Here is a 26,074-nt window from a genome sequence, read left to right as displayed (position 1 = left end):
CCCTTACGGCTCCCCACTACCAAAACCTTGCCATGTAAATCCAATACACCCAGCAAGCTACCCCTGCATTTGGTTTTATTCATAGTCTAGTAGACATGCATTACATTCTTATTTAGCTGCTGTAAGGCTGTTGTCCCAATTCCAAAGAAGCAGCTTTCAAAGCCATTTGAGAAGACAAAGAATACTTCTTGGACTAAGCTTTTCTTATTAACACTGTATTTAATTTCTGAAAGTCTGAGACCATTTAATTACAGCCATCTCTGCAAGCTTACCAAACTTTTAAAAGATAGTCACATCCTCAAACAAGTTTTCTTCCTTTGCTCTCCCCATAAAGTGCAGAAGTACAGCTCTGGATTATGTATCATGGCCTTGCTGTAGAGACACTTTGGCTGAAAGTTTATGTGCAGAACCATTGTAGCAACCTAGAGCCTCCTGTAGAACCCCCAAGCCAGAAGTTCATAGGAGACATGCAGACAAGAGAGTTTCAGTTGCTGGTATTAATCAGCCTGAATTTGTCAGTCCAGAATACAAGAATTTACAGTTGCCTTCTTGGCTGAAATGAACGTACTCATTCTCTAGTAGCCAGTCTGACTCCAGTATTTCTTTTTGTTAATGTGAGCCCACATTTAAATTATAGAGTTATTTTACAATCCAAAGCTTAGTGCCTAGAGCTACTTTCTGCACTATAGAAAGCTACACTATGATTTCTGTACAGAATAATACCTGTATTGTTTACAGAGCAAGGCTAGAGACAGCTCAGCTCACTACCACCTGCAGGCATTGAGAATTAGAACAAGTACATGCTTAATCATTTACCAGGGAAATGGAACAGCTACAGTAACAACAACAAAAATGTTTTACTAGATTGAAACAATACTACAAATAATGCAATATACTATGAGAGTGTCAAATATCAGCTTTTATTTTTTGACCAAACTCTCAACACACAGCTACTCAAACAAGACTCCTCATTTGTTAGTAGAGACCTTCTTTGCTTGTTGGCTACTGAAGCAGCAGAGAAATATTGAGTAATTCCAACTACAAGCAGAAGCTCTGCTTCTAGAAAATAAATACAATTGAATTCTGATTAAAGTACTATGCTCATTTATAGCATTATTTGTACATGACAGTCACAGGTAGGAAAGTGATTGGTATTTCTTTGGCTTTGATTTGGTACAGTGGGTTGATTTGGTCAAGCAGCTAAGTACATGAGAGATCACCAGGTGTATGCCATTCATCACTGGTGCCTCATACACAAAACTATCCAGCTGGGCTCCTTCCACTCCTTGATTGGAAGCACATACAGCAAAAGCATATTTTAGTCTACTCCTATCATAAGCTGTTTCACCATGGTCTGAAATGACAAAACTTGGGAACAAAGCCTGACTGAAGTTTTCTTCTGGTGGATTTTGGATGAAAGTATGTGAATTGCTGTACCAAAAGGAATCTCAGAAGCTTGGAGCAAACCAGGTAGAATAAATAAATATTTCAAATTGTTTAGCTTGTCTGAATCCTTACTAGTTCAGTTGTTAATTGCAATCACAGAGACATAGCCAAGAAAGGCCAAGGCCCATTTGGAATTATATCTGGCAAGGGATGTCAGAGATAACAAGAAGGGCTTCTTCAAATGCATCAGTAAAAAAAGAAAAACTTGGGAAAATGTAGACCCGCTGCTGAATGGAGTGGGTGCCCTGGTGACAAAGGATATGGAGAAAGTAGAGTTGCTGAATGCCTTTTTTGCTTCTGTATTTACTGCTAAGATCAGTTCTCAGGAATCTCAGACCCTGGAGACAAGAGAGGAAGTCCAGAGAAAGGAGGACTTCTCCTTGGTTGAAGAGGATCAGGACAGAGATCATCTAAGCAAACCTGACATCCATATTAACATTGTGGTTTTGAAATGTCTTAAATGAACTTTTTTTGATTGAGAGGTTCTGCTAATGTATAATCCCAAAAATATCTCTGCTAATGCAGCAAATCTGGGAATGTGGCTAGTTTTCCAGTCATTCCTCACCCAATATGGACAAGGAACATAAATCAACTGTCTCAATATCAGTTGCATATTATAAAGCTGTGATGGCAAAGCTTGCTAAAACTTGGTTCTTTTTACATTTGCCTTTGAACATGAGCCTCTGTGCTTGTGCCTGTCCCAGAGATCCCTGCTGGGATCATCTTCAGATGGGATCATTCTGGGGATCCACCAGCTGTGTATTGCAAGAGAGGCTGATCTGGGTTTTAAGAGTAAATGCTTATAACTCCAGTGATCAATGATGTATTGATCAACAGCCTTCTTGAAAGAAAACATTAGAAGGAAAAATCCAAACATGAATTTGTCTCATCCATGTTTACATGTTACTCCAAATTACCCCAGTCAAGTTGCCTTTTATTTTTCCAAGAGCAGAATAAAATACAGTCCAGAGTCTCTAATCAAACCCCAGATGCTCTTGCAAATGTATGGGTACTGCTGTTCACAATAGTACTGTCCTGAGCAGCACTGGCAGAGGCACTCTGAAAGGGCACAGCCTTCATCAACAGCAACACCAGCATGCTCCCAAGAACAAACCCGGCCAATGCAAGCAATGTAATGAGAGACAGAAGCAGTCATGGAGACCATACGTACATTTTCTCTCTTTCTCTATTATTATTTTCTGTTAAATAAAGGCCTCTTTAACTTGTCTCAAGTTGGTGTCCAAATACTGGGCTTCCCCAAAACTTCCTGTGGTTTGTATGTATGAAATATTTTGTATATTTTGCCCTTAGCATTCTCTGAGCTACTCACATTTTGCCATTGGGTAGCAGTAGCAAGGTTATGATAAAAGGTCCCCACAGCAGTTAACCTAGTTTAGGGTGCTAATGCTGCAACTGTAAAAGGGGAACAATGATCAAAAGAGACCAGTTTTTCATTTCCATTGGATCAGAGGGTTTACTGAAAAAAAAATAAAAAAATTGTTCACCTGGTTTCACCTTAAAAAAAATGCAAAATCTCTGCATTACTAATGCATGCAATGCACACACACACACAAAAAGCACTGGAGACCTGCATGAGTTTGTAAAGATAAATGTGTTAGTCTGGGTAAAGAGTCAGTATCCGTGCCCAGCTCCTACAATATCAGTAGGTTTGGGGAACAAAAACGAAAGTACACATAATGCAGCCAAATAAAGGCTGTTAAGAGCCTTCCTTATTTCTTATGAGAAAGTAAGAGCCTTCAGGGCTGGAAATAAATCAGGTAAAAATTAATAGCTTTTTAAATTCTAACTAGTAAGCATTTCACCCAGAGCTAGACAAACTGCTCATAAGTCAAAAAAACACCAAAACAAAAAAAACACCAAAAAAGCCACCAACAATAAAAAACAAAACAACTATGAGTCGTGTCCCCCTCCCCCCAGTAGCTGGGAATACTAATGCAAGAACTCAAGGCAAACACATTAACCCTCCTCCCCCCTCCAGCTATGCAGAAATAAAATGTAACGTATGACATTGTTTTCTTCAATGCCATTTTAACAAGGACGTTTTCTACTAGCTTCCTCTCAACAACAGAAATTAATTTAATTTAAATAACAAAAGTAATACCCTGAACAAAACCAAAGAAGTTGAATTAGTAAGAAGGCATTCAAGTCTTGGCTTTGACATAGATTCCATCTTTCCAACAACTTAAAATACAGATCATTTTTTTGTGTGTGTTTGAAGTCACCACTGAGGTGCTTGGACTTCAGTAATGCTGAAACAGTTGGGTCCATGCGCAACCAGAATGTAGGCTTTTACGCTTGGCAATGCTGGAAAATAAAATGCCTTATGCATTTTATTTTATTTTTATTAAATAATTATTTTATTTTATTATTATGGTATAGAAAATGGTGTTCTACCCACAGTGCAACTGTAACTTTGACAATAAAGCAGAAATGCCCTGTAATCTCATGCACGTGTACAGAAAAATCCATTCAATCAGCACTCTAGTAAACTTGGTTTAACTGAAAAATAAGAGAAAAGAAGAGCATCAATGAATAGTGCAGCAGGATTAAGGAAGAAAGGTGTTTGATTCACTCTCTATTTATAAATATCTGTAATCCTAACACTACCCTTTCCAGTGTTGGTGGATGTTAACATTTCCAGCATGGATAATTAATTTAATTTTTAATGCAAAGGTAAGTGGTCCTAGGACATTTTTTTCCAAACATTGCTTGGAAACGACAAGCAGGTCTAATCAGCCATCACTTCTCTATTATTGATTTGTATGAGATTTTCATGTAGATGAGAAGATAAATACATTGCAATGATCTGTTCCAAGAGATTTCTAAATACAAGATGAAGTTAAAAACAAACAAGCAAACAAAACCAAAACAAATTAAAAATGCTTTCTATGCTTTGTTTGTGCAAACTAAAGTTGCAGAAATGCAGCATTTCCCCTTTTTTTTGTATGTCACTTGACATGAGTGTTTTCCACAAGACATAAATCTGACTTATTTTTTAGTGGCTCTGAATAAAAATCAACACTCCTACTCATTTTAAAACTTTTTCTGTCTGCAAGCTTACATTGACATACAAATTGGCGGGAACTAAAAATCTCCCCTGTATTATACCTCATTCATTCCCAATTCCATTTTGGCTACAAACCAGCTCTAATTTACCACAGAGAAACTACTAGAAACACAGTGTACCAATGAAGCTTACGCTCATATGGCTTTTAAGAACACATTTGTGCTTTCTAAAGTGCAGAGAAACAAGGACCGCTGAGATCTAGAGATGAATCTGAAGAAGGAAAGTTACTTGGAAACCTTTATTTAATACATTTCCTGCAGATTAATACAGGTAAAATACCTGACGTCAAACAGGTGAAGAGTAAATTTACAGTGGCTGAATATGTTTTAATACTTATATGGGGTGCATCTGGGGGGAAGTGTTGATCTGCTGGAGGGTAGGAAGGTCCTGCAGAGGGACCTGGACAGGATAGATCAATAGTCAGAGGCCAGTGGGATGAGGTTCAACATGGCCAAGTAGAAATTGTGAATGCTCTTGGATATTCCTAGCTGCTTTGCTGATTTTCTGCACTTGACAGTTCCTTCACATTACACTCCTCACATCACGTTCAGGTTGTTATCACCATGCAAGACACACCGATCACAGTATTTATAAAAACAATATATACATTTTTTTTTTTCCAAAAAATATAGGCTGGTATAGCCAATTGATGCTAGTACTCACTATATCTCGAAATCACTAGGTAAGATTTGGAATTTTAGGAGGAAGAGATTCATTTAGATGGTAAGTTCAGTATAGCTGCCGCAGTAGAGTAGATCAAACATAACCCTTAAATGCAAATATGCAAGTACATTTATTTACTGCATTATATTTTCCTCTATGGGAGAGGTCTTGTTATCTATACAATTTAGACATATGCCTAACAACATCTGTAGTGTAAATATTTTTGAAGATGAAGGAGGACAGACAAAAACAAGAACTCACTGTCAAAGAGTACGCTGCCTCAGAAATGAAGAGAAACTTATCCTGTTATTTTCCCAGTTAAAAAGTAAATGATTAACAGAACCTGATAGAAAAAAAAAAAAAAAAAAAAAAAAAAAAGGAAAGAAAAGCCAAGAGGCAAGAGAATACTTATTCTAATCCACATTTTTCTTACCAAGAAAATATCTCTTGCTTAGAGACTTAGCAAATGTTCAGACACTTTCAAAACCTGAAAAGGCTGATAAACATAGGAAACAAATATTTCTGGTTTTGTGCATTCTACTCCTTCCAATGTCATGAGTATGTGACTTGAGAGAGGACTATTTAAGTGTGAAAAGACCCCAGGTTTTGCAGCTTCAGGCAATCACAGACTGGTGTGATAGATGTCAGAACTGTGGAAACCAGAGCCTAATTGGTCTAGGCTATGCCCTGAGCCTGGCAGGTATATGTGGTACATGATGATTTAAATTGAATTTCTCTTATTTTGCATTGCAGGTCATGCTTAAGTCAATTCTCTGCCCATGGGCTACAATTCAGAATACAAACACTGAATTTGATGGTTGATGGAAAAACATGTGCAGGATGTAAAAAACAGCATTCCTTGTTTTCATTTTTTATTTGTATTGAATTAGTACCCAAAAGGTCTGGCTGGGATTAGGATCTGACTGATACTGTCCTCGTGTGCATTATTTAGTTCTATTTCCAATTCAATATATACACGAATGTGGAAGAAATATTTGTACAAGAGCTGCAGTGAGAAATCCTTCCTTACTTGGAAAATTTTTAATAGAAAAAGTACTTACACTGTAAGCCCGGTTTTCAATGCAAGGGGAACAAAATCCTTTCAAAACGGCCTGCAGTTTGCAGTTTTCTTATATTATATATATTTTTTGAATATTTTAAGTAACAAAACTCAGGATCCTTTAGACTAGCAAGATCTTATGCTGAAAAATATCAACATTGCTTTTCTGAGGCCATTTTCCCTGCAAAAGTGGATACATAATGATGTCTTGAACTCTTCCCTTATCAAGAATTAGGTTTCTAATTTTCATTCCCCAAAGGAACTGGCACACCCAGCCTCATCATTGACATCGTTTGGCCTGATACAGTGTTGTAGTAAATTAATCTTTTCAGTAAGAGAAGCATAAAAGCTTAGCCCTTTGGGGTTTTGCTTTGGTTGTTCTTCCTTTCTGACTTACCATTAGTAAGATATATGTGACAGACTGGGAGAAAGGTGAAAGAAGGTAAAAATCAAGCTTTTCCCTACAAAGGTGCTGGCATTATGTCACTAGCTGTAACGTTTCAGAGCAAAACCAGCCCAGTTACCTTCTGATGCCAGTGTTCTGCATGGCAAAAGCCATGATGGATCCAAAAGCCAAGGGGTGAGATACAGCTGGCTGCATCCTTTGATAAGCACCGTTCATGCTTCTTGGTCTTGAGTGTCCCTGTCAAAACTGGCAAGAGCAAGTTAGGCAGTGGTGCTTTGTGCCTGACAGCAGAGGATGGGGCATATACCCAGCTTGAGGGAGCTGAGCAACAAGGCAAACCCAATGCTTGGGTTTCATACTTAACAGCAGCTACAGAGCTGGTTCTTACTGCCAACAGAATTGCAACAATTGCTCTTTTTGCTGGATCATAGGCATTAAATCTGGATGAAGGCCAGCTGGATAATTATATTGCACCTTATCAAAATTTTAGAGCCATGTCAACTGGAAAAAAAGTCTTTACTGAGCTGTCGTGGTTCCGCTCGAGTGGGCAGCCGGGCTCCACCACAGCCGCTCTCTCACTCCCCCTCCTCAAAGAGGAATGGGGAAAAAATATGTGAAAAGGGGCTCAAGGGTTGAGATAAGGACGAGAAAATCACGCAATAATTATTGTAATGGGCAAAACAGACTCGGCATAAGGAGATAGTAAGATTTATTGCCTATTACTAACAAGCGAGAGAAGTGAGAAAACAAAGGAAAAAGCAAACCAAAAGCACCTTCCTCCCCATCCACCCTCTTCCACCTCCTCCCCCCGAGTGGCGCAGGGGAACGGGGGAATGGAGGTTATGGTCAGTCTACAGCACTTCTTCTCTGCCGCTCCTTCTCAGTCACTCTCGTCCCCTGTGCTGTGGGGTCCCACCCAGGGGATGCAGTCCTTGATGAACTGATCCGGCGTGGGCTTCCCACAGGCAGCAGCTCATCCAGAACTGCTCCAGATATGGGTCCGTACCACGGGGTCCATCCCTCAGGAGAAAACTGCTCCAACCTGGCTCCCCTACGGGCAGCAGCTCCTGCCAGGTCACCTGCTCCTGCGTGGGCTCCTCTCCACGGGCTACAGGTCCGGCCCGGAATCTGCTCCGGCAGGGGTCTTCCACAGGCGGCAGCCTCCGTCGGTGCAAGGCCACCTGCTCCACCATGGTCTCCTCCACGGGCTGCAGCATGAAACCCTGCTCCACCGTGGTACTCCATGGGCTGCAGGGGGACATCCTGCTTCACCATGGTCCTCACCACAGGCCGCAGGGGACTTCTGCTCCGGCGCTTGGAGCACCTCTCCCCCTCCCTCTACACTGACCTTGGCACCTGCAAGGCTGTTCTCTCACTCCCGGCTGCTGTCTGGCGCAGCGTTTTTTCCCTGTCTTAAATATGCTCTCACAGAGGTGCAAAACAACATCGCTTATTGGCTCAGATCTGGAAAACAATGGGGCCCTTCCCAAACATGGGGCAGCTTCTAGATCTTTCTCACAGAAACCACCCCTATGGCTCCCTGCTACCAAAACCTTGCCACGTAAACCCACTACATGAGCCTACTGTGATTAAAATCTGCCATAATTTCCCTACCTGGTAGTGCTATTTAAAGGATGCATACAATAATCTTTCTACAAAAAGGGCCAGATCGTATATCTCATTAGAAACAGGGAGGAAGGGGAGGGAGGGGGGCAGTTGTTTTGCACCTCTACAGGATGCAGGCAAAGCACTGGCCCTTACATAAGTCACGCATAGGTCATAGCTGTCAAATAATGGCCAGGACTTTGCATGGCAAAAGGAACAGAATAGGCATAAAATTAAAACCATACATAATTGCGGATGGCTTCTTGGAAAGGTTAGCAGGAAAGCAGATCCTGTTTCAGCAGGCAGTACTCCTTATCTGAACCAAGTAAAAGTTAAATCGGGTCTTTCTAGTGAAGCAGGAGGAGGGTACCTAAGGATCAATGTGCAGGCAATAAATCTTAATGGATCTAGTGGATGAATCTCCATGCACCAGTGACAGATTGCAAACTATCCTAATCAGCAAGTTTGCACTAACCTTACTGCAACAGTAACTACTACTGGCCAAGGTATGGTAAGTACACAGTTCCAAAACCTATTATACCCTCATTTCTTGCATGTTTTCTGTTGGTACAGAAGCACCTCAGCTTTGTGTGCACTTTACCAATTCATAGAAACGAACATTCAGCTCTCTCATTCCACATCTTGTATTATTATACTTTCTCCTAGTGATATTGTTTCATCTCCTTGTCACAGACAAGGCTAGGACCCTCCTACATATGCCCTGGCCCAGAGAAGGGTCTTGATTACTCATACATTGCCTTCACATACAGTACCTTCTACTGTCTTTCAGATGAAGGCTTCAGAGCAGTGATGACTTTGAAGCCCAGCAGAAGACTATTTACCTACAGCTTCTGTACAGCACATGCACTCTGCGCTCACAGGTGAACATCTCCATAAACCAAAGTTCACTTTAGCACTAGAGCTGACATGCTCATTATCACCGATTCTGTAGAGAACAGTATCACAGCTCCTCTAGATACCATTTTTGGGTCCAAAATTATCCCTTTATATATATATGTGACCCTAAAGTATAGAGAATCTAGAGCCTCCTAGAGCCAGATGGGCTTGCCAGTCCTCCTCAGCAAGGAAGAATCAGAGATGTCACTGCTCTTTAGCAAAACCGTGAAACACGAGGGTACTTGCATCTTCTGGTGACCACAGAAATGGGTCTTCTCAGAGAACCAAACCAGGTCTATTTATCTTATTTAGTAACCTGAGTCTGGAATGACAACTTAACATCCATTGATATAAAACTCCCACTGCTAACCACTTAAAAAGCCATTGAAATGGTTATAAAGGAAAAGCTCTTTCAGTCTTGAAAGGTTAGTGCTGTAAGAAGCAGTTTATGTAGCTCACACTGACCTGGTTTTAGAGACTGCTACTAAAGCTAGGTGAGACCAAGGCATATATCCCTGAAGGAAAGAAAGCTTTGAAGGAGACTTCAAAATCTACCGTCAACCTAACTTCACTGCAGGCTGAAGAATTCTGCACTTAGCCATCTGGAGTAATTTCAGTACCATCTCGGAGCTCCTGGCTCTACAACAACTTACTGGAAGTAACGGAGCAGACGTGAAAGTGAACAGAAAACAGAAATGGTTTCAGTAACTGGAAACACCCTGCTCTGAAGTAACAGAAATATTGAGAGTCCACTGCAATTTTGTACTGACAAACTAAGCTGAACTGTGTTGTTAGCTGAATAGGAAAGATGGCCTTGTAGATGAGACATGAAAAATGTAGGATGACAACTGATGTTTGCACAACCAATTTCTCATGGCTCTTTTTTTTTTTTTTTTTTTTTTTTAGCATATCCCTTTAGTATTAGAGAGACATTAGTTGAAGAAGAAGCATTACAAAACATGGTGCTTTAAGTCACTCATACAATGGTGCAGAACACCATAGAGATGCCCATAAAAGCAACCTTTCTTTGTAATTTGGAATAAATCAGGTATAGTTCTCTTTTGAATGGGGAGAACAGACTTAAAATGACATGCCAGTTCTTAAGGATTTTCTGTTTGTCAATAGCATAATAACATCAAAGGAACAACTTATTTGATTTATGACTAGCCTTTTTTTTTTTTTTTTTTAAACATATACTTAGCAAAGAGGCTACCTTTCAGGGATCAGTTGCTTGATGAGATTTCATTAGTGCTAATAAGTAATGCTTGCTGTTTGAGATGGTATCATTGCAGGCACCACGCTTCATATGGAGGTCCTGCAGGAGAGCGACAGACAATACTGGATGTAAAAAGGAATGTAAGAGGTTTTTGACATTCATGAGTTTAATTGTGCATAAGCACTACCCTTGCTTTTCCATGTGTTTTCTTAGGCATGAAAATTGGAGTCTGCAGGTTTCAAGTGGATGAAAGTAAACACCCAGTGATAAGCAAGTGAAAACAGCAAAGATGCAAATTTTAAATGTGAAACCAAACCTTCCATGATCAAACGCCATGGGATTCACATCATAAGCACTTACAAAGAGAATGGGTCAGCAAGGCAATTCAGAGGGCATCTATTCCCATCAGCTACCAAGAGCTGTTTTTGTTTGTTTGTTTTTTGAGAACCTCATTATAGGGAAACATAAGCTGCAACTTCCCTCCTGATTATTAGAGGAGAGCAGGGAAGGGCATATCTTTTCTCTGTTCAATGATCCATGCAGCCAGAGCAATATCCACAGCAGGCAAACCCAGGCTGAAATGTCCAGCACAGCAAACATTTTAAATGAATGTAGTTAGTGCTGAATCAAGGTAATCTGTAAAGCTTGTTCCAAAATCCTTTCTCTTGGGATACAGAAAAGTACATTACAAATAAATGTTACCACATACATTAGAGCTATAATTTTACCATCCTAAGTTATACAGACTTGGGCTCTACTGAGTTTGTATAGACTGTGAGACATGAAAATGCTGCTCAGTGTTCTTCTTCACACCAAGAAACTGGAATATATAATTCTACATCTTCTCATTTCTACATGCAACACACTAAAAAGATTACTTCTCACTGTTGATAAGGAAAAAGTGCATTATTTCTAGAAACAAGAAGTAAAAGACTATGGTGCCAGGTGTCTCCAACACTAGGAAAAAGTAAATGCTCTCACTGCTAAAGATTTTTAACAGTAATTTTTCAGCCTGGCTGGACACTGCTCATCTGTTTTACATATGCAGGGGGAATTTATACCCTGCAGCAGTCATCCTTCACCATCTCAGCACTTGCAAGGTATAATATGAAGATGTGGGAATCATTAGGCCATAAATGCAAATAAGGACTCATCTGGAAAGATACCAGGAGTGGTGGTAGCATGTAAAACTAGAGAGGAGGATCACAGGCAGTGCCACTCCTCAAGCACAGAGGAGCTGTCTTCAGAAAGGGTAAATCTCGTTTGTGCAGGAGTCAGACTTCCCTAAGGGGCTTTACAAAGCTGTGAAGTACAACCCTGCAGCATCAACACTTTCTACCCTATCACAGGGTTCAATGCTTTCTGCATATTTCCAAGAGAAAAACATATTTCAGCCTGCCTTAATTAATTAGACATAGGAGCACCATACAGAAATCTAATAAAACCCAGGCAAGCTGAGAAAAGAAATGAATGGTAGAACCACATGTAACAGGCATTGGAGACATCTCTTACTGTGTTGCTGAGAGGCTCAGTACTGGGCACTGTGTCAGAGTCAGAAGTCTGAGACAGGAGCAGAGCCCAATTTTTCTGTGCATTCGAGGAGATGAAGAATATAGCAACAGTCATTTTTACCTTTTCAGACTGCAGAAAAAAGGAGCTACCAGCATGGAAATCATTCTGGAACTTCTTTCTTTTGTTTTCCACCTTCACTGTTTCCATGTAAGTAAGAAGGATCTTCATCAATAACAACACTAGCTTTTTAAAACCAGACTATAAAATGAAACAGTGAGCAGCGTAATACCATTTTTGTCCACTTTTAGAACCTTATAGTATTTTTTTCCACCCTGTCTAAATTCTTTATGTTTCACGCTTACTTCTATTAGCAGATCTGGAACCTAAGCACTTACAGGAACTGTCCCAAAGTTCACTGGGCTTTATAGTGGTGTAAATCAGGGTATTTCCACTGTATCACAGACAATGATCTACAGAATGACATTAAGGATGTCTGGATCCCAGTCTCTGCTCCAGTAAGTGACTAAGACAAAGACAGTTCAATCACAGTGTTTGAGAGGAACCTGCTCTAGCATACTTGCATCGTAATTTAGGGCATGTTTGATATAAGAGTTTGAAACAAACATTTTTTTTTTCATGCCATTTTATGATTCTAGAAAACAAAACAAAAAGCAAACAAACAAATAAAAAAAACCAACCCACACCACCACCAGAATAACAGTGTATTTTGTTTTGGAAACAAAGCTACTGTTCAGATGTTTCCATTTTACTAACTCTCTGCTTCTGCCATGTCTACTAAGCTGCATAGATACCAGTGAAAAACTTTACCTTGACCTAAAGATTGCTGGTCTGTTTGCCCCAAGGTATTTGTGGGTGTAACAGAAAAAAATACAAAAGGGTCACGAGCATCAATGCACAGATCAATTTCATTCTGCTCCTATTTGTCTGATGTTCATTAAGTTTTATTCTTTTCTACTGCTGTGTATCTGATTATCCATCTCTCTTTACAGCTGTTAGCTGTAGATAGACAGCTAAATTTTTTTCTTCTCAGAGATGGGTGTCTCTTACCTTGAGGACAGTAGGTCTGCAAGACCATGGGTCTAACCCTTCCCACCCCGCAGGACTTTATAACCCCTGATGAAATGCGTTCTGATTTTCCTCCCCTCTTGTGCTAACAGCTGACAATGCAAGCACCAAGACTGACACCACAACGCATCAGAAGAGGAAGCACACTGCACCTGTACAACAGCCCACCACAGATAACTTCCTTAGCTATCCCCAAAATTGCAGAGCCTGACACATAGCTATGCATGAAAAGCAACATGTATGAAAAAATTAAAGACCATGTTTTCCTCATTTTTTAACATTCAAAAAATAAAGGTGCTTGTCTTTTTAGCAATGAATAAAGTACACTATAATTCTGCAAAATGCTGTTGCAAACCCTAAACTCCATTAAGTGATAAAACACAAGGAAACTCAAAAAGTGATCATGGTGAACTGGAAAAATAATTGCACAAACTCTAGAAAGCAGCTATAATCCCCATAATCTTCCAGTGGTTCTTATTATAATAATCTGCACCTCTATGGTATTATTCCACTAATGAATTACCTAGTACAATAGTTTTGTTTCATTTATTTTGGATCACTGCTATTGTGTTAATTAAACTCAACAGCTAATGTCATCATTGGTGCTTCTTAGACCCCAGTTACAGCACATGGTGGGGAAATGAATGTTGGGATGGTGTAAGTTATTTTTGGTCCTTGCAAAATGATTGCTATAACCTGCAGGAAAAAAAAAGAAGAAAAAAGAAAAAAGAAGAAAAAAGTAGGTTTTCCCTTTACAGCAGGACCATCCCATAAGAGATAAGAGCAGAGTTTTCACCTTTTGTAAGGAAGTGTAAAACTGATGACAAAGGGAACATGAAGTTCCACTTTAAAATATTAAGTTCCTTCTGCATGGCTTTGTAGTTCTTGACCTTTTGTTAATGACATAGTAAGGTTTCCACCAGATCGTTCAGCAAAATTTAATTCTGGCCAGGAAAGTTCACTCAAACATTCATAATGCATCTGTATTTTCTTGGGTTTGGCCATTTGAACCTGTAGAAGATAGAAGGACCCACCCCCTCTAGCAATGCACACCTGATAAGCAGGACTGCTTATACACTGCCAGAGATCTGTCTGCCTCACCACATATTCACAGAGCATTCCCCTTAGCTCCTGATGCTGCTACAACAGCAATCAAATCTGCTGATAGCAGCTGCCTTCAGACTACAGCAAGTTTCTGCTTCCCCGTAAAGCAAATCTGTGCTACTGAAACCTCAAGGCATGGTCTCTTAGGATACACTGATACTCGAACAAGGAAGAGGTTGTTTGAAGTCTATAGATACCATCCTCCAGGACTTGAGTCCTGTCTGGATAACACAGCACAGCTTATATCTTCCCACTGTGGGATCTTCTTTCAATATTATTTAGGAATACAATCAAAAGAGACATCATATGATGATGGTAGATTGCTGAAGACATCCCAATGCACAAGGGATGCCCCAGTGAGTGATGGAAAGAAACAATAATCAAGACAGCTGACCTCAGATACGCTAGGTAAGATATCTGAAACATGTGCAAAGCTCTTCTAGGGATGACAGGTTGGGGTTAGTGGTCTGGATTGTAGCTTCTTAGCCATAAGGCAGAGACAAAAAACAAGAAGGGAAATGAGAGAGAAACAAGGGTGAGAAAATCAGAGCTGTAATATGAGAAAGATGAGGGGAAATGAAGCAATACTCAAGAACTTCAAAGGAAAATGGATGGGGAAGGACACAGGAAAAAAAAAAAAAAAACAAAAACAAACAAAAAAAACACAACAAAAAACAAAAAACAAAAGGCTCAGATCATGAAGGTCCTTGCCCAGTTGGGTAGGATTTTGCCACTCTCTGCCTTCTGCAGTCACACTCCAAGTAATCTGCAGCTAGGATACAAACCAATCCATAAGAGACATAAGAAATTTCCTGCTTTAATGACAGTATATTATCACTAGTGAGTCAGGTTGAATATTCAGAATCAACCTCATTTCAATGCCTTTTTTCAAACAAGATTTTATTGTTTCTGCTTTATTAGCATTTTGTTGGGCCAATGGAAGAGAATATCACCTGTAATATCATTACTGAATTAACACTTGTAATTAAAGCTCATAATAACCATCTCAACGCCAGTTGCCTGTATAATTAGCTTCAACCTTAAACTTCTTCCAGTTGATCTTGGCAATCATGGCCAAACTCAAAGTACAGAGTGGGCAGTAATCACTCCATTAAGTTTGTTATGCTTTTGGCTCCAGTACAAGATATGGGGAATGCTATTAACAAACATCATAACCTCTAGACAGTTGTCATAAAGAGGAATTGGTTATGCTACTGAAACAACACAGATGACAATATATAGGAAGAAAAAATAGGTTATAACTATTGCACTTGCTTGGGAAAAAATGTTGTGCCTTCAAGAAATATAAATAACTCAGTCTGTAGCCTGGCTCCTGAATTTTGCTGGATCATTCAGTGTTTTAGCAAACAGAATACAATTGTGGGGTAGAAATCAGACAGAATATAGCATAGGACATATTAAAAGACTGAAGATAGCTTTGCACTTCAATATTTTCCACTGATGATAAAGAGGGGTAGTTGATTGTTACTGACATACCTGTGACCTTCTAAAAGCTTATAGGCAGCTTTTAAAACCAGGGGAATATTCTTCTCTATGCAGCACCATAGAAATAATTTCATTTTGTTAACTAGGTATCCATTGATTAAAACACCTGTAAGTAGAAAAGCCAGGTAGATAAGGGAAAACTAAGGAAGTGGGTGATTTAGCTGCAAGGTTTAATTAAAACTTTTGCACGCATGATCTGTTTGCTTTGTATACAGCGTTGATCTTTTGCAGTGGGTCAAATTTATAAAGAAAAAAGAAAGGATTTCACAGGAGAAAACTCATTGCCAGAATGCATCAGGTTCTGGTTGGCCATTTAAATTTTGATTTTTTTTTTTTTCATGCAGAGGAGTCAAAGAAAATTAAGGTGCTTAACAAGTTAGAGAGATAGAGTAGTAGCAAGGGAGAAGAGAGCATACATTCTTTTATTTATAACAATATTGCAAAGTGTCCAACATATTTAAATCAGTGAGGCACACATTCACCATATAATTTAATTAGTATTTATGGTAGATGCCATAAATGTTTCTAATGCATACTTTCTGTTATATGCAATAATAAATAGCATGTTTATTTATAACAGCAAACTGACCAGAAGATGGCCCTATTGTGAATACAATGCAACTTAAAATTCACTTAAGGGAATAGGCTGATGTCAAAAAGTGAAAGCTCTATTTATCCATCCTGAAAACAACATTAGGGAAGTGTCTCTGAAGGGGTAAAGTATGTCATTGTAGTGTTCCAACTTATTTTAAAATTCATAATGAAGTTTAAAAGTCATAATGAAGTATGCTGGCAATTATATACATATCTGTACCTTAAAACCAGAAGAACTCACACTAATGAAAACCCAGTCCTATTACCATGTTGGGTTGCTGCAAATTTGTTTTTCCTCGGGAAAAGAAAACAGTTTTATGGAATGACCCAGTGGTCACTGATGAAACACATGGAAAGACTCCTGTGAAAGTGACTGGATTTTGCTTCAAGCTGTGTGGAACCAAAGGTCTGGTATTTGTCGTTGGCAAGAATCTATGCAGTAGCCAATATATACAATGCAGCTTATCACCACTTCAGAAACAGAGATTCCCAAGAGCTGCAGGGAAAGCCATGGGAGCCATGATGAGGAGAACCACCAGGCACCACTCCTACCAAAAGGGGCAGCACATTTTGATATTGTGTCATACATACTCATATCTTGGCCTTGTAGCTGCAGAAGGTGACCCATTGGAGTCACTCTTACATCAGCTGCCCTGCATGACTGGGTTCTGTGCACCCAGTTTTGCAAGGCTCACCTGAGCTGAAGGCTGTCACTTGTTTGTGCTGCCATGTAACAAATCAAGAATCATCCAACAGGTAATAGAAGGGGGTGTCTAGTGTAAGATGCATTAATTATGTGGTTGCACCACATTTTTGGGTTATTAAGGTTAACTTGTGGGTTAGTAACATTAAAAAAAAAAAAAAAAAGCATATTTCAGCATGTGTAACATTAGCAATTCCAAATGCATACATATGGTTGACAGTATAATTCATATACATATATATATACACACACACAGACATATACATATATACACACACGTCATACAAATTCAGGAGGTTCCTGTGTATGCTAACATTATGTAGATACAGGCATGATGTAAAGACATTTTTGGGAGATGCTGCTGGATAGCAATACAATCTGGAACAGGTCATAATGGAGTAGAGATGGAGTAGAAGAAAATACTTGTTATGGAAGAACCATTTGGTGCTCAATTTGAGGTTCATTTTAAACTTAAATGAACATGTTACTCTTAGTAATGTAAGAGCCACTCTAAGATAATTTTGTCTTTCCTTTTCACATACATCTTAACCAAGTTACATAAGATTGGAAGGTATAAACAACAAAGTTCACCAGAACTGGGAAGAGACAAGGCAACATTTTAGCTAACTAGGGAAAGTGCTAAGAATTCTACAAGATATTTACTCTCCAATTACATAGCTACCCTGTGCAGCACATGGATCTCCATTAAAGCCATTGGCTGTTTGACAACTGGAGACAAAGGATTTTCTCAAAGGGACTGCTCTTGTTCTAACTCCATCCTCAGCTTTGAAACACTGAAGCAGACGTAATTAACAGAATATAGAGTTTCTAAAGTTGAGAAATTATTACCTGTCTATAGTAATAATTATTCAAAAAAGAACAGTATATTAATAGTTGTGACTTAAACTCTTTGTTTTAATTCAAAATCAAATGTTAAATATGGTGTACCCACTAGCAAGCACAAGGAATACCCTATTGTCCAGAAAAAAATCCTTCCTCAAGGAGGACTGATTCACCTCAGAGCTTTTGATCAACACATTAAGTGTAAACAAAGTATATCCTGAAATAGAAAATCCTTATTCCTTGTCACAACATACTTGTAGCTGTTCAGATTGCAGATGACAACAGTATCCACCTTGAAGTTTACCAAATCCAGATCCCACATAGCTGTATTCCACAGCTGGAACAGCATGGAAGTCCAGCAGCTATCACCACAATTATGCAAAATACTCCACTGCCAAAGCTCAGGCTTAATAGCTCAGACCTAATTGCCACAGCTGCCTTTATCCCATCATAGCAGAGAAAATCGTCTTTTTTTTACTCCACTGCTCATCACAGAAGATGGACCTTAAAGAGGCAGATGAGGAGTGGAGATTACCACAGCGGACCTTTGGAGTACATAGGGTGGAAAAATCAGACCAGAGTCATTCTGAACAGAAAAAATTACAAATTGCTTACTCCACTCCAAATTTCACACTGTTTCTCTGGGTGAAAGGCTGAAGAGCAGAGGAAACAATCATATTCTCTTGCAGGAGTTTCCAAGCATCTTGAAGGATTATAATCAGAAATATAATTTCAGAATCAGAAATGTGTTTTGAGTAACAAAATCTTTTGCTTAATTATTGTAGGCTTCAGCAGTCAGAGATTTTGCTTAGAAGTAAGCTGTCATATTGGATACCAGACCTTTTGTAGGAACAGGCCATTGTCAGGAGCTTCACAATTTAGAGTAAAAAGATTACATTTTCCCTTTGAAACAGGTTTCATAAGATGCTGCCTTAAATATACAGTGGGCAGAAATTTTGCTGTTTATTTTGAATTAAAAGTAGTTCAGGAATCCCTATTATGCTACACCACATTTATAAAGTGGAGAATATGTTAGCCCAAGAGGGTTAAAAGAATCATACAGGTAAAGTTACAGAATTTCAGATTGCCAAACCATCTTGCTGTAGTTGACTTTGAAAGTCTCATTCCTTCCCAACTTGAAAGGAAGCCTGACTACCATATATTTATCTGACAATACTCTAATCCATTCCTCCTAATACTAGAGGAAGAATCACATACCTTCAGAAGCTTGAAAGGGAATTTTGAAGAATAAAAATGAAGACAGAATTAAGACATTTGAAAGATGACATTACCATTTATAGATGTCAAAAAGTGCATATGTGTAGAGTGAGTTTTTCAAATTTCTTTATGAAGCAGTCAAAACAATCAGTTTCATATTCACCTTTGATATACAGATTTTTCTTGTGATACAAGTGTTAATTTTAGGTTTATGAATTTTAAATGAACCCTAAAATATCATCTTCAGGTTTGTGTACTCATAAGAATAAGATATTTCTTGAGCAGTTCATATGCTCAGACGTTATTCACTAGATGCAGCTAGTGTTTTTATTCATTCACATTAATACATGCAAATCCCACACTTATTCCATCACTTGCCAAACCCACAGTCATCACACAACTTAGTGGTTATGCTTTCTTCCAAATGCTACATAGCAATGATGATTTTGTGAGAAACTTTTATGAGAATTTCTTGACATGTATTTGTTCTTCAGCTGAAGAAAATTGAAGAATTAAAAAGATATTAGGCAATTTATGACTAACAAGACCCAGTCAATACTTATACCTATAATATGAATAAATATTCAAGACCTGGAATATTATCCTACAGGGGGACTGCTGGTACTGTAACCTTGCTGGATCTACAAGCAACCTTGTGGACCTCTGGACTATTTACCGTCAATTTCCTCCCATTATAGGCACCCCGGTCTCCAACACATACCTGGTAGTGATGAAAGTTTGTAACACCAAAGGACTTCAGCTGATGAGAAGAGAAAGAGGACTTAATTCCTGCCTATTTATGAACATGGAAGGCTTGTCTCCTTTGTCCCCGTGCTCCCTTTGTGAGGTAACGTTTGATTTTCTTCCACAAAAGCAATGGAGAGTTTTCCCACAAGATATCAGCATACATGTAGATTTAAGATCTTCACTTTTCAAACCAATGCTTGTGTAAGTAGTCATCAGAACTACAGAAATCAGAACGGAGTTACTAACAGTTTCAAGAGAGGTCACTGAACCATACTTAATTATAAAGGTTGCTTAAATATTGAACACTGGGTAAATTACAAGAAGATGGGAGAACAAAGAAGATAGGATTAGAGGTGCAAAGAAAAACTGAAAATAAAAGTTAAAGATATAAACATCACTTTTTCCAATATTACAAATTAAGAGATCAAGGAAAGGGAAAAAGAACATTGGAAGCCAGAACAATAAACTTTATCACTTAGGATGGCAACACGCCTGAACTATTACATTTTTGTATTCTCAATACATTTTCAAAAGGAAATGACAATTTGTTTATTTATTTTTGACCTGGCACATCTATTATTACATAAGTCTATAAACAGCAAGGCAGGAGTTTACTGTGAAAAGCTCAAAATTAAAAGTGTGCCAGAAACCTAACCTGTGCTACCTGCCTTTGATCAGAGGCAACAATAAAGTCCTTGTATTTTTTGTGTTATTACTCCTTATTAAACTGTATTTCTGTTAGTGTGTGATGTGAGGAGACATACATTGTGCTATGTCAGGTCATGTCAAATCCCATCAAGTCTTATGATGGGAGACAGCTTGATAGAACCTGACGTGGTGCATATTAATGGCAATGGATAAATGCCAAGACATTTTTGGCTTTTAATAAACACACTCCATGAAGTGGTGCACAGCAAGAACCAGATGTGGCTTTATCCTAAAGCTCTGCAAATATACTAGTCATGGAAAGCCACAGAGTTCAGAGAAAAAAAAAAAAAAAAAAAAAAAACACAACAAAACAAAACACACATTCTGCAGAAGCAAACATCTACTGACATTCATGTCCAGAGCTATTAAGCATGATGTTCAGACCTTATGAATTAAGATTACTTAATTATATTGCATTGCCAAGACTTAAGATAATCCCATGCAGGTGTGTAGTAAATAAAGCAATGGAAACAGCTGATTAACTGAATTTAAGCTTAAGATGAACTTCTTCTCCCCCATCACTGTCTTTGCTACTAATTGGCATTGCTCTTTTAGCACCAACAGTTTTAGTTTACAGTCAATCTGCAGAGATATAGTAGTGTTTGGTATGGCATTTCAATTTAGCCTACTCTTGTACAGCCTATCCGAAATCCAGCCTCAGGAGCAGGACTGGTTCAGTATCTTTCTGCATTTAGATCACAGAGTTGCTGTCATACTGTACAAGGCATCAACAGCTTCAAATGGAAATAAAAGTAACAGGAAGCGAAGAGTATGCCATGGTATGAAGGAGTACAAGAACCACGTCAATAAGAGAAGGATGAGGTTTCACTGGCCCCGTCACTCCACATACAGGCAATCATATTAACATCGTTCTTTTCACTGTACAAAGAACTCCAATGCATGTAAATAACTGTCAAGTCTTGGAAAGTACGTCACCTATTCCTCAGTTTGGATGGTTTGATGAAGCATTCAGCTATGTCCCCTTGTTGTCCTCAGTACCTTACAGAGATGTACAGTTGCATGGGGACAGGTGAGGGGTGCTTCATCATGCCTGTTCTCAGCTTAAACACTGCACTCACTGAGAAATAGTCTGCCAAATAGAAGCCCTACAGACAGGGCACTTGTAACAGAAGAAAAAACAGTTCTCTGAAGACCAGCACAGGCTACCTGTAATTCAGAAAATGCACCCCTGCTTTAGCGTACCTATGTAAGGCCTACCTTATGCAGTTTGCCGCAGTATTTATACATGAGGAGTCTGCCATTTAGGCATTTAAGTTAGTTTAGAAATGCAGTGGAGAGCGATAACAGTAACAAACACTGCTCAAACTGATCACTTGCTTTATGTTATGAGATTGGAATATGCATCACTTAGAGAACTACATGCAGGTGAAAAGGCTTTGCAGGTGGAAAGGCTTCAATCCTTTCAAAGATTGTTAGCACCTTTTTAAAGGGAAAAAGGACAATTTAAGTACATCATGTATACCCTTTATCTCACCTGTATTAAGAACTGCCCCAAAGTTTACACAATATAGTCACTTTTTATAGAACATTCAAAGAGGAGAATACTACTTTTATTGCTATGAACAGAACTCAACTACTTCAAGAATACTTTAAATATATAAATACCATTGCTAATGAAATTTTTTACCATAAGCTCCCAATTCACATTGGAAGTTGCTCACTGCTTAAGAAAACACTTTTCCCAGCTGCTTTCCAAAAATCACTTGGGAAGGGCCAAAGGTGAATTTTGGCACCAACAATGATTTATTCACACAAACAGTTTAAATGCAAGCAATATATTCCTGTCATCCAGTCAGCTGACAAAATGTCAGTCATCTTTATCAGTTGTTTCAGTACCTCCTGCCAGCTGCCATCAATCTTTGAAATAAACACTATAAATAAAACCACATAGGCAAATGGCCGCCAAATAAACTAGGGGTTAAATGCATTTCACCTATTATGCAGTTCAGCGTCAATAGTTAATCTGATCAGAGACCTGAACTCAAAGTGAATAGTAGAGTCTTCAGCTGGAGAAGAGACAAAGATTTTTTTTTTTTTTTTTTTTTAATTTTGAAGTACACCAAGTAGCAAAGCATCCCCTGCCCCCCTTGGTCTCACCCTCCTGTGGACTAGTCACAGCAACATGTTCTTTAGAACTACCCTGTGCACCAAATCCTCACTTTGGTCTGAACTGAACAAAGATGATAAGACAAATGTAAATTAGAAACACAAAGAGGGGCATGGCCAAACAGGCCAGGCCAACTTGGCTGAACCTGCCAAGGACAGTGACAAAAAGGGAAGCAGATGGGCCTAAACCACCACCCAGCCAGCTCCTTTAGCTCACCTGAAGGAACCCAGAAAAACACCATCCAGACACCACCTCCACATTCCTGTACCAGAAGTCATCACACTGATGAAACCTGACCCAAGCCTCCTATATAAATTAATCTAGAGGGGCAGGACCAAGCATGAGGAACCAGATCATTTTCCTCCTTGCCCATCCAGGCTTGTTTGTACATGGGAGGAGGAAGGGAGAGTAGGGCCCCATGTGTGGCCAAAGAGAATGATGGGAATTAACAATGCAAGAAAAAAATAATTCAAAAGTTGGGCCTTTTAGACGTTTTTCTTATTTTTCAAACCTGCGAAGGGAAAAGGGAAAGGGTGGTATGGCAAAAAATTGGGTCATTGGTGCCTCATTATTCTCAAGAACATAAGCAAGGAGAAGAAGAGGAGATTAGAGTACAACAGTATACATCTGATAGAAACATCTGATAACTACATATGCATATCCAACTTTGGGTGCTCCATCCTAACTCTTTATAGACAAATCTTGGCAAAGAAAAAAATTCCATGTTTTCTTCCTGCTATATCTGCCATATATCTGCCATTTTTTCACTGTCCACATTGTCAACACAGAGACCCCCAAAATAAATGATGGGATGTCACCTTCTTTCCAAAGCAAGGTGAATATTATAATGGCTGAGGTACAGAGATAACTTGCAAACCACTACAGAGAAAGCAAATCCTGAGTGTAGATTGCCATTGTTTTCCTCGTTTCAAAACCTGTGCATATTTTGTTTCCTCCTTGCAAGACAATATCTAGTTATTGGTAGAGTTGCCAATTGCCTCCTAAATCCTTACAGTTGCTATTGCACAGCTCCCAGCCCAAATAATAAAAATATCCTGCAGAGTATGACAAGGATCTATTGTTATTGAGAGGATTGATGTAGCAGTGCAAAACCCTACGATAAAACAGTCTTAATATCCAACTCGATATTACCAGGATTACCAAGCTATACTGATTTCAGAAGCTCTCCACCCTCCTGTTTGTCTTTTGAGGCTGTGGTTATAATACCTGGGGAACTGTATAAATGACAATGGCTCCAGATTTCAAAGTGGAACTGCACAATTGTCTGACTGTTGCTGGAGGCTGAAAGTAGCAAAAGGAACAATGTTTTTTTCTGGGATGATTAGCTCATGGATGTTAGGAAGGGTGAATAATACTAAGTGCTCATGTCTTAACCACATCTGGGTTAAACACATTATGGTTCTTGAGCGTCTCAGAAGAGAATTCTACCTAATACTGTTGAAGGTGACTGGACCTATGGGCAGGAGTGATAGACTGTTACTGAATGAGGCATTTATTTTTGTGAATACAGGTGAAAGGAGACCAGGATTGAGTGGGATAGAAATCAGAAAAGCAAATGTCAGTCAAAACTGTTCTGAAAACATCTTCCAATGCCCAGATCTGGGTATACTACATACCTTTTCTTTCCCATACACTGTGAGGGAAATCGTGTACTGAAACACAGGGGATGACTACATTCCAGCAAATCTCTAAATGACAGAGATAGCAGTACTGTGCTGTGAAGAAGACTTGCTTTGTGGATCAGTCACAGCCAAAGTATAGCACTTCTAGTGAGTCCTGTGGATCTGCTAAAGGATGAAGGAAGAATGTTGTACTATCTCAAAGGACACTGATAATGAAAGGGCAGAACGTATGACGCTAAATACAAATGTATAGCTCTACCATACAACTGTATTTCAATGTAGGAGGAGGAACAGCAGCAAAGTATTGGTTTTGATTCAGAGTTGGAGCGAAGAGGAAGATAACCCCTGCAGTGCAGAGCCAAAGAGCCCTCCAGAAGTTCAATGATCCAGCAGATGTCTAAGCTCAAATACGTCCTAGAAAGATGTACTCCCCAGTGGAGCTACAGTTGCTCTTAGGCATCAGACCTTCTGTGTTCTCTGGACATAGTCTGTCTGGTCTTTCCGGCAGTTTCTAACTTCTATGAAACCCATCATCTAGACAAAAGACTGAAATATTCAAATGTGATTCACACAGCTTTTTATGGCAAGCCTGTTTCCATCCAGAGATTGGCATAGCTGTTCGGACTAACCCTCGAGGGCTTGGAAAGCACACAGTGCCACAGAAACATCAAACCATCAGTACTTAACTCACCCAGGCATATTTCTGGTCTATCTAATTGTCATATGTGGATGCATCCATTAGGCAGAACCAGCACCATTTTGCCCTCACCGGAGCTGCATTTGGCTTGTGTTCATAGTGTCATTTTGGCAGGATTCCTTTGGCCAGTCTACAAGCAGATTTGGAGAGGAGACAATTATAACATGTGTCTTCTGCTCCAGGGAAATGCCAAATCCCTTTTCCATGGATGACTTCTCTGATTACTACTATTATTTCTATCTATTGCTAGCAAAAATCAGAGTGAAACAGTGGTCACATAGAAACCAATGACAGAATTCTAACTCATGCCACCATGGTTTCACCTCTGACTTTCCAGATGTTTAATAATCCAAACTTGCCAGCTTCATTTCCTCAGACCTTTGCAGCAGTAATTACATAACAGAGTGGGACTTGCTATATCGTGTTTGACAGAGATTTCCCCCCATGTCCTAATCATGAGTCATCACTCAGTATCCATTTACTAACAGCAAATGATGTTGCCTGACACACTTTGCATATTATACTGCATTATTTATATCAGGTCAAAATTTGCTGTGGGAATTGCTAATTGGAAGAACAGACACAGTCTGTGATTTTCTCTGCAAGACTGGCAGGAAATATAAAATTGCAATGGAGATCGTCCCACCTGTCGATACTTAGCATGGCTCTGTTTCCTTTTAAAAACTCCCATTGGTTGGCTCCTTGTATTCCCTCCTACAACGTGCTGCCATCATGCAGTCCCAACGTAACTTGCTTCTGTATTTTGGGAGCACGGAACTATGAAAGCATTTGGCATTGAGAGTGCTGCAGCCTCTCGTGAGTCCGATGGGAATGGCAACCAGCCAAGTCTGGAGTTCCAAGCTTGGGGAGGAAGGCAGGTGGTTAAGCACATCTGGCATGTGCAGCTGCCAGAACAGCAGAAGGGAGAACAGGGGTTTGCAGATGTGCACCTCAAAGCCAAGCACAGTATTTTTTTCCTAAATGTGTAAGAGCAGACTTCTCCCTCTAGAAAACAGCTACAGCTCACATATCATGAGCTTGGGTGTACAGTCTGCTTCCTGTCCAAAGATTAACTGGTGTAACAACACTGCAGTGTTTTTACTCAGCTGGGCAGCTGAGCTCCACCACAACCATGCTCTCACTCCCCCTCCTCAAAGGGAAAGAGGGAGAAATACCATGAAAAGGGCTCAAGGGTTGAGATAAG

The 26,074-nt window shown here is 39.4% G+C and overlaps 1 protein-coding gene and 1 long non-coding RNA gene across 2 annotated transcripts in view; both read right to left on the bottom strand.

Moving 5' to 3' along the window:
• Positions 1 to 26,074, bottom strand: part of FSHR (follicle stimulating hormone receptor) — a 203,899-nt gene that overhangs the window by 138,054 nt on the left and 39,771 nt on the right. The gene's annotated exons all lie outside the window — the stretch shown is intronic.
• Positions 19,000 to 21,721, bottom strand: LOC311434935. The gene is made up of 3 exons (XR_014691841.1): positions 21,621 to 21,721; positions 19,669 to 19,912; positions 19,000 to 19,441 (listed from the first exon to the last, which is right to left on the bottom strand). It is a non-coding gene; the product is annotated as an uncharacterized lncRNA (long non-coding RNA).

Source organism: Aythya ferina (assembly GCF_964211825.1).
Source record: "Aythya ferina genome assembly, chromosome: 3".
Lineage (NCBI taxonomy): Eukaryota > Metazoa > Chordata > Aves > Anseriformes > Anatidae > Aythya > Aythya ferina.
The sequence above is the reverse complement of the archived record's forward strand: the minus strand, read 5'-3'. Positions and strand labels throughout refer to the sequence as shown.